Source organism: Spermophilus citellus, assembly GCF_964194105.1.
Source record: "Spermophilus citellus genome assembly, chromosome: 6".
Taxonomy (NCBI): Eukaryota; Metazoa; Chordata; class Mammalia; order Rodentia; family Sciuridae; genus Spermophilus; species Spermophilus citellus.
The window spans coordinates 146295918-146304575 of NC_138187.1; positions in this window are offsets into that span (position 1 = coordinate 146295918).

An 8658-nucleotide genomic window follows, 5' to 3' on the forward strand; every position below is an offset into this window, starting at 1 on the left:
AGCCTGAAGTTCCAGTCCACACAAGATTTGGTGAGTGCCTTAGCAGGATCGCCTGTCAACACATCTGCAGATCGCCAAGACTTTGCTCCACTCCCAGGGAAGTCACTCAGCTGCTACCTACCCATAGAGCAATGCCATTGCCCGGATTCCCCCACCTCACCAGGCTCCCTCCACCTCACCAGACACTGAAAGCAGACTGCTGCCATCTTGGCTCATTTACCTGGGGGCAGTTCCCAGATAGGCTCTCCAGCGGCCAGGTACCAGGTTTCCAACCTTCTCCCCTCCCCAGCAGCAATAACCCAACACAGTAGCTACTCAACACAGGGGTGCAGTGAGACCAGGGAGCTGTTCACAGGAGCCCCGGGGTGAGAGTTTCCTGAATTGGGAACTGCTCCGAGGGAGGGAGAGACCAGGAACTGGGAAATCTCCAGGCAAGGGAAGAGATAATACTGGGCACTCACGTCATAGGAGGGAGTGGTCTCAAAAAGAGACCAGTGATGTGCAGTCTATCTGCAGGAACTGGTGGGTGCCACTCCCTGCATCCAGGAGCCCTGCTCCAGGACCAGTCTTCCCACCCAGGTTACCTCCACCATCCTGAGGGCAGACACCAACTTACAACAGACGACAACGCCATCTACTGGATGAGAAGAGAAGCAGGAAAGATACGGACCTCTAAAGCTAGCTACAACCCTGGCTTCTTCCTTGGATGGATATTTTTTGTTGGTTGGTTGGTTGGTTGTTTTTTTTTCTCTTCTACCCCTCCGTCCTCCAGCCCTCACATTCCCAACATATGTGAAACCAAGAACTTTGTATGAAATAGGACTTTGAGGACTGAGTCATCTGAATAATATAATATAGAGGTGTTTAGGCCCTTTTTTTCCCTTTTCCTTTTTATTCTTTCACTTTTCTTTCCCCCTCCAAACTTTACTGTTTTAACATCTGTATTTTTCTAAATACATATGTGTGTTTGGTTTATGTACTCTACTGTTATCTCATGTACTTGCCTACCCTAAATTACTTCCTTGCTACTAACCCTCTTCACTAGATTTCCCCTTTATACTTCCTAAGCTATATTAACTCTATATCCTCACATCCTACCTCCTCAGCATATCATCCTAAGCCTTAACCCAAGTTTACTGTCCACTGTCAGAAACTGTAAACCTTTTTACAAAACTACTGATTATATTTTAAATAATAATTGAATCCAACATTTCTATATATCAAGACTAAACTGTAAACCTCTTAATAACAACAAATTGTTCATAGGTGGTATATTGTTGATATTGGGATCTGTTAACATTGTCTTTCCCCACAAAGAAGAGGTCTTGGAACACTACAAGAGCACTACAAAACTATAGGGTAAAACTAATAACAATCTAGACACTCAGATCTGGAAAGGAAGATTCATGAGCAACATGAAAAGACAAGGGAAGAAAGTGCCCCAAACACATCATTAGAATCATTGGCAGCCACAGCAGGAGGAATGACAGAGAAGGAGTGTAGGATATATATGGTTTAAATGTTCTGTGAACTCAAGGAATATATAAGAGAGTAAATACAGGCAGTGAAAGATCACTTTGAAAAGGAGTTACATAAATAAATACAGAAAACAAAAGGTCACCTCAACAGGGAGATAGAGGTGCTAAAAAAATCAAACAGAAATCCTTAAAATTAAAGAAATAATAAACAAAATTAAAAGCTCAAATGAAAGCATCACCAACAGAGTAGACCACTTGGAAGATAGGACATCTGACAATAAAGACAAAATATATAATCTTGGAAAAAAAATATAGACAACACAGTAATAATGGTAAGAAGCCACAAGCAGAACATTCAGGAAATATGGGATATCATACAAAATTACATATAAGAGGTTGTGAGGGGAATGGGAAAATAAACAAGGAGAGAAATGAATTATAGTAGATGGGGTAGAGAGAGAAGATGGGAGGGGAGGGGAGGGGGGATAGTAGGGGATAGGAAAGGTAGCAGAATACAACAATTACTAATAGGGCATTATGTAAAATTGTGGATGTGTAACCGACGTAATTCTGCAATCTGCATTTGGGGTAAAATTGGGGGTTCATAACCCACTTCAATCTAATGTATGAAATATGATATGTCAAGAGCTTTGTAATGTTGTGAACAACCAATAAAAAAATAAAATTAAAAAAAAAGAAAGACGAAATTTAAGAGTTATTGAGATAGAGGAAGGCATAGAGGTCCAAACCAAAGGAATGAACAATCTATTCAATGAAATAATATCAGAAAACTTTCCAAAATGAAGAATAACTGGAAATCCAAATTCAAGAAGACTATAGGAAAACAAGTGTACAAAATCACAACAGACCCACACCAAGGCACATTATAATGAAAATGCCCAACATACAGAATAAGGAGAGAATTTTAAAAGCCACAAGAGAAAGGAATTAGATTACATATAAGGGAAAAAACAATTAGGATAATGGCAGATTTTTCAACACAGGCCATGAAAACTAGAAGATCCTGGAGCAACTTATATCAAGCTCGAAAGAAAATGGGTGCCAACCAAGAATCTTGTATCCAGCAAAATTAAGCTTTAGATTTGAAGATGAAATAAAAACCTTCCATGAAAACAAAAGTTAAAAGAATTTATAGCTTGGGCTGGGGATGTGGCTCAAGCGGTAGTGCGCTCGCCTGGCATGCATGTGGCGCTGGGTTCGATCCTCAGCACCACATACAAAATAAAGATGCTGTGTCTGCCGAAAACTAAAAAAAAAAAATAAATATTAAAAAATTCTCTCTCTCTCTCTTTAAAAAAAAAGAAAATAATTTATAGCTAGAAAACCAACACTACAAAACATCCTTGGCTAAATATTCCATGAAGAGGAAATGAAAAACTACAATGAAAATCAACAGAGGGAGGTGTTACTCTAAAGGAAAAACTAATCAAAGAATAAAATCAAGTCAAGTTAAGTAACAAAAATAAACAAATATGGCTGGGAATACAAACCATGTCTCAATGGTTACCCTGAATATTAATGGCTTAAACTCACCAATCAAAAGACATAGATTAGCAGACTGGATTAAAAAAGAACCAACAATACACTGCCTCCAGGTGACTCATCTGATAAGTAAAGACATACACAGAATGATGGTGAAAGGTTGGAACAAATCATACCACTCATATGGACTGTGGAAGCAAGCAAGGGTTTCCACACTCATATCAAATAAAGTAGATATAAGGATTAACTTCAAGCCAAAGTTAATCAAAAGGGATAAAGATGGACATTACATACTGATAAAGGGAACCATACACCAACAGGAAATAACAACCATAAATATATATGCCCCAAACAATGGTGCAGGTATGTTTATCAAACAAATTCTTCTGAAGTTCAAGAGTCAAATTGATCACAACACAATAATCTTGAGTGACTTTAACAAACCTCTCTCACCACTGGATAGATCTTCAAAAAAAATTGAATAAAGAATCTATAGAACTCAATAATACAATCAATAACTTAGACTTAACTGACATATATAGAATATTTCAACCTGCATCAAGCAGATACACTTTCTTCTCAGCAGCACATGGATCCTTCTCTAAAATAGACCATGTACTATGCCACAAAGCAACTTTTAGTAGATACAAAAAAGTAGAGATAGCACCATGTAATTTATCAAATCATAATGGAATGAAATTGGAAATCAATAACAAAATAAAAAATAAAAATTATTCCAACATCTGGAAACTAAACAATATGCTACTGAAAGAACAATGGGTTGAAGAATACATCAAAGAGGGGATTAAAAAATTCTTAGAGATAAATGAGAACATAGACACAACATCGAAATCTCTGGAACACTATGAAAGCAGTTCTAAGAAGACAGTTCATTGCATAAGTTTCATTCCTTAAAAGAAGAAAAAGTCAACAAATAAATGGCCTCACTTTACATCTCAAAGCCCCAGAAAAAGATGAACAAATCAACAGCAAAAGCAGTACAAGGCAAGAAATAATTAAAATTAGAACTGAAATCAATGACATTGAAAAAAAGAAACATTTTTAAAAAATTGGCAAAACAAAAAGTTGGTTCTTTGAAAAAATAAACAAAATTGAGAGACGAGTAGCTATGCTAACAAAGAGAAGGAGAGAGAGAACTCAAATTACCATATTATGTAATGAATAAAGGTAATATCACAACAGACACTACAGAAATACAGAGGATAATTAGAAATTATTTGAAACTTATACTCCAATAAAATAGGAGATAGTGAAGGCATTGATGGATTTCTTAAGTCATACGATTTGCCCAGACTGAATCAGGGAGATATGCTCAATTTAAACAGACCAATATCAAGTGATGAAATAGAAGACACCATCAGAAGCCTACGAACCAAGAAAAACCCATGACTGGACAGCTACACAGCCTAGTTCTATAAGACTTTAAAGAATAACTAATCCCAATACTCTTCAATTTATTTCAGGAAATAGAAAAAGAGGCAGCACATCTAAACTCATTCTATGAGGCCAATATCACCCTGATTCCCAAACCAGGCAAAGATAGATCAAAGAAAGAAAACTGTAGACCAATAACTCTTTATGAACATAGATGCAAAAAATACTCAATAAAATTCTGGCAAATCGAATACAAAAACATATCAAAAAGATTGTGCACCATGATTCAGTAGGATTCATCCCAGTTATGCAAGGTTGGTTCAACATATGGAAACCAAAAAATGTAATTCACCACATCAATAGACTCAAAAATAAAAATCATATAATCATCTCAATAGATGCAGAAAAAGCATCTGACAAAATACAGCACACCTTCATATTCAATACACTAGAAAAACTAGGGATAACAGGAACATATCTCAACATCGTAAAGGCTATCTATGCTAAACCCCAAGCCAACATCATTCTAAATGGAGAAAAATTAAAGGCACTCCCTCTAAAAACTGGAACAAGACAGGGATGCCCTCTTTCACTACTTCTATTTAACATGGTCCTTAAAAAACTGGCCAGAGCAATTAGACAGACAAAAGAAATTAAAAGGATACGTATACTAAAAGAAGAGCTTAAATTACCACTATTTGCTGATGATATGATTCTATACCTAGAAGACCCAAAAAGCTCCACCAGAAAATTTCTAGAACTAGTAAACGAATTCAGCAAAGTAGCAGTTATAAAATCGACACCCATAAATCAAAGGCATTTCTGTATATCAGTGACAAAGCCTCTGAGACAGAAATGAGGAAAACTACCCCATTTACAATGGCCTCAAAAAAAATGAGGGAGTCAGCATAACGAAAGAGATGAAAGATCTATACAATGAAAACTACAGAACCCTAAATAAATAAATCAAAGAAGGCCTTAGAAGATGGAAAGATATACCTTGCTCTTGGATAGGCAGACTTAATAATATCAAAATGACCACACTTCCAAAAGCTCTATTCAGATTTAATGCAATTCCAATGGCATTCCTCATAGAAATAAAAAAAGCAACCATGAAATTCATCTGGAAAAATAAGAGACCCAGAATAGCTAAAGGAATCCTTACCAAGAAGAGTAAAGCATGTGGCATCACTACACCAGAACATAAACTATACTACAGAGCAATAGTAACAAAAACAGCATGGTATTGGCACCAAATTAGACTGGTAGGCCAATGGTGCAGAATAGAGGACACAGAGACTAACCCACAAAATTATAATTTTCTTATATTTGACAAAGGCACCAAAATATGCATTAAAGAAGATTGCCTCTTCAACAAATGGTGCTGGGAAAACTGGAAATCCAAATGCAACAAAATGAAATTAAACCCCTATCTCTCACCATGCACAAAACTCAACTCAAAATGGATCAAGGACTTAGGAATAAAACCAGAGTCTCTGCATCTATTTAATAGAAGAAAAAATAGATCCTAATCTCCATCATTTGGGATTAGGCCCCAACTTCCTTAATAGGACTCCTATAGTGCAAGAATTAAAATCAAGAATCAATAAATGGAAGGAATCAAACTAAAAAGTTTCTTCTGAGCAAAGAAACAATCTGTGAGGTGAATAGAGAGCCTACACCCTGAAATAAAATTTTTACCCCCCACACATCAGATAGAACACTAATCTCTAGGGTATATAAAGAACTCAAAATGCTAAACACCAAAAAAAAAATGAATAACCTAATCAATAAATGGGCCAAGGACATGAACAGACACTTCTCAGAAGAAGATATTCAATCAATCAACAAGTATATGAAAATATGTTCATCATCTCTAGCAATTAGATAAATGCAAATCAAAACTACTCTAAGATACCATCTCACTCCAATCAGAATGGCAGCCACTATGAAGACAAACAACAATAAGTGTTGGCGAGGATGTAGGGAAAAAGGCACACTCATACATTGCTAGTGGGATTGCAAATTGGTGCAGCCAATATGGAAAGCAGTATAGAGATTCCTTGGAAATCTGGGATTGGAACCACCATTTGACCCAGCTATTCCTCTTCTCAGACTATACCCAAAGGACTTAAAAACAGCATACTACAGGGACACAATCACATCAATGTTTATAGCAGCTCAATTCACAATAGCTAAACTGTGGAGCCAACCTAGATACCCTTCAATATATGAATGGATTAAAAAATGTGGCATATATACATATTTGAATTTTACTCAGCAATAAAAGAGAATAAAATTATGGCATTTGCAGGTAAATGGATGGCATTGGAGAAGATAATGAAGTTAGCCAATCCCAAAAAATCAAACAAATGTCAATTTTTTCTCTGATATAAGGAGGCTGACTCATAATGGGGTAGGGAGGGAGAGCATGGTAGGAATAGATAAATTCTAGATAGGGAAGAGGGGTGGGAGGGAAAGGCATTGGGCAGGGGATTAGTAAGGATGGTAGAATGTGATGGACATCATTATCCAAAGAACATGTATGAAGACACAAATTGATGTGAACTTACTTTATATACAAATAGGTATGAAAAATTGTTCTATATGTGTAATAAGAATTGTGGTGCATTCCACTGTTATGTATTTAAAAAATAAAACCAATAAAAATAAGAAAAAAATATATATATATTTCCAAAAAAAAGTGTTGAAGGAAAAGGTCCACCAGGTCCACCAACATGGAGTTCTCTACTGGGTAACATTATCTTTCAAAACTGCAAGAGTAAAGACTTGTAGTTCTGGGCTGCAGGTACAAGGCTTGGTAAAGTTATTAGTGCCATCCACACCACAAGAACAAATTTCAACAAATTTGAAATCAACAGTTATTTTACATCCATCATACAATTGTGCTGCAGGAAAAATCAATACTTCCAAAATTGAAGAATCAGGTAGATACAAAGATTTGCACCTTATCAGAACAGAAGCCAGAAGAAGAAAACCACTGTTGTTTAAATCATGGCAGGATTTCCATTAAAAAAATGCAAGGCATATTAAAATGCCAAAATTAAAAAAAAAATAAAAGAATAAAGCAAAACACAGTTGAAGAGACAGAACAAGCATCAAAAGTACACTCAATGGGACTGGGGTTGTGGGCTTAGCGGTAGAGAGCTCCCCTAGCATGTGTGGGGCACTGGGTTTGATCCTCAGCATCACATAAAAATTAAAAATAAAGACATTGTATCCAACTACAACTAAACAATTATTTAAAAAAAAACAGATTCAAATATATCAGAGACTTTTGATTATCAGATAAGTTCTAAAAAATGAAATTGGTAGAATACTGAGCATCTTCAAAATGAAAATATAAAGAAACAATATCTAACCTATGTAAATAAATACATAATTAAAGTTGTGAATTGCTAAATCAATCATAAGACTCTATGTACAATTATCCAATATCTTATTTCACATCTAGAATCAATGGAGGATTTTTCTAGCAAAATATTACCACTTAACTGTATGAAAGGTAAATATTTGAGTAAATCAAAACGAATATTATAATATTATAAAGAAAACTAAATACCCTCCATTAAACAAGCCAGTAAGTCCCATAAGTGAGGGGACATTTTGACTGTAAAGTCCCAGATCATTTGCACAAATATTAACTCTGATAAAACAGAAACTGTTAGCACTCAGTACATTTTGTCAGTAAATTATTAAAAAACTAAGTCTTACACAAATTAGAATGAAAATAAATTCAGACAAAAATAAAAACATTTTTTAAAGACTATTGAAATAGGGAGAATGTTTTAACCTCAGAATCTGCAAGCAACTTAAAACCAAAAAAGCCTGTTGTGAATGAAAGAGTAAGCCTGGTGAAAAAGAACTTTTTAGAGAATCATAAGAAGATACTACATGGAGCAGACAGCATGATTGAGTTGATTTACCAAGAAATGTGTGTTTCTGGGGTCAGAACGACCTATGAAGAAAGAGATTTGCTTGGGTAAATCTAGACCTGAGCCAAGTTCTGGTTCATGTGAAGAGTCTAAACTTTGGACTAAAGTTGTCTGAGCCAAGTTAGTGAGTAAGTGATGGACAAATTGTATTTGGTCAATCTACTTTCTTGTTTAAGACAAAAGTCTGTCTTTAAACCTGATTGGAGATACAGCAAGAGTCATTGTGATTGAGGTTGTCTGAGTCAGTTTTCAGACGTGAACTGGATTCCCTATCCTTGGTGGTCTTGAAAGATAATCTGTAATATCTTTTGAATATGTGCTCAGAC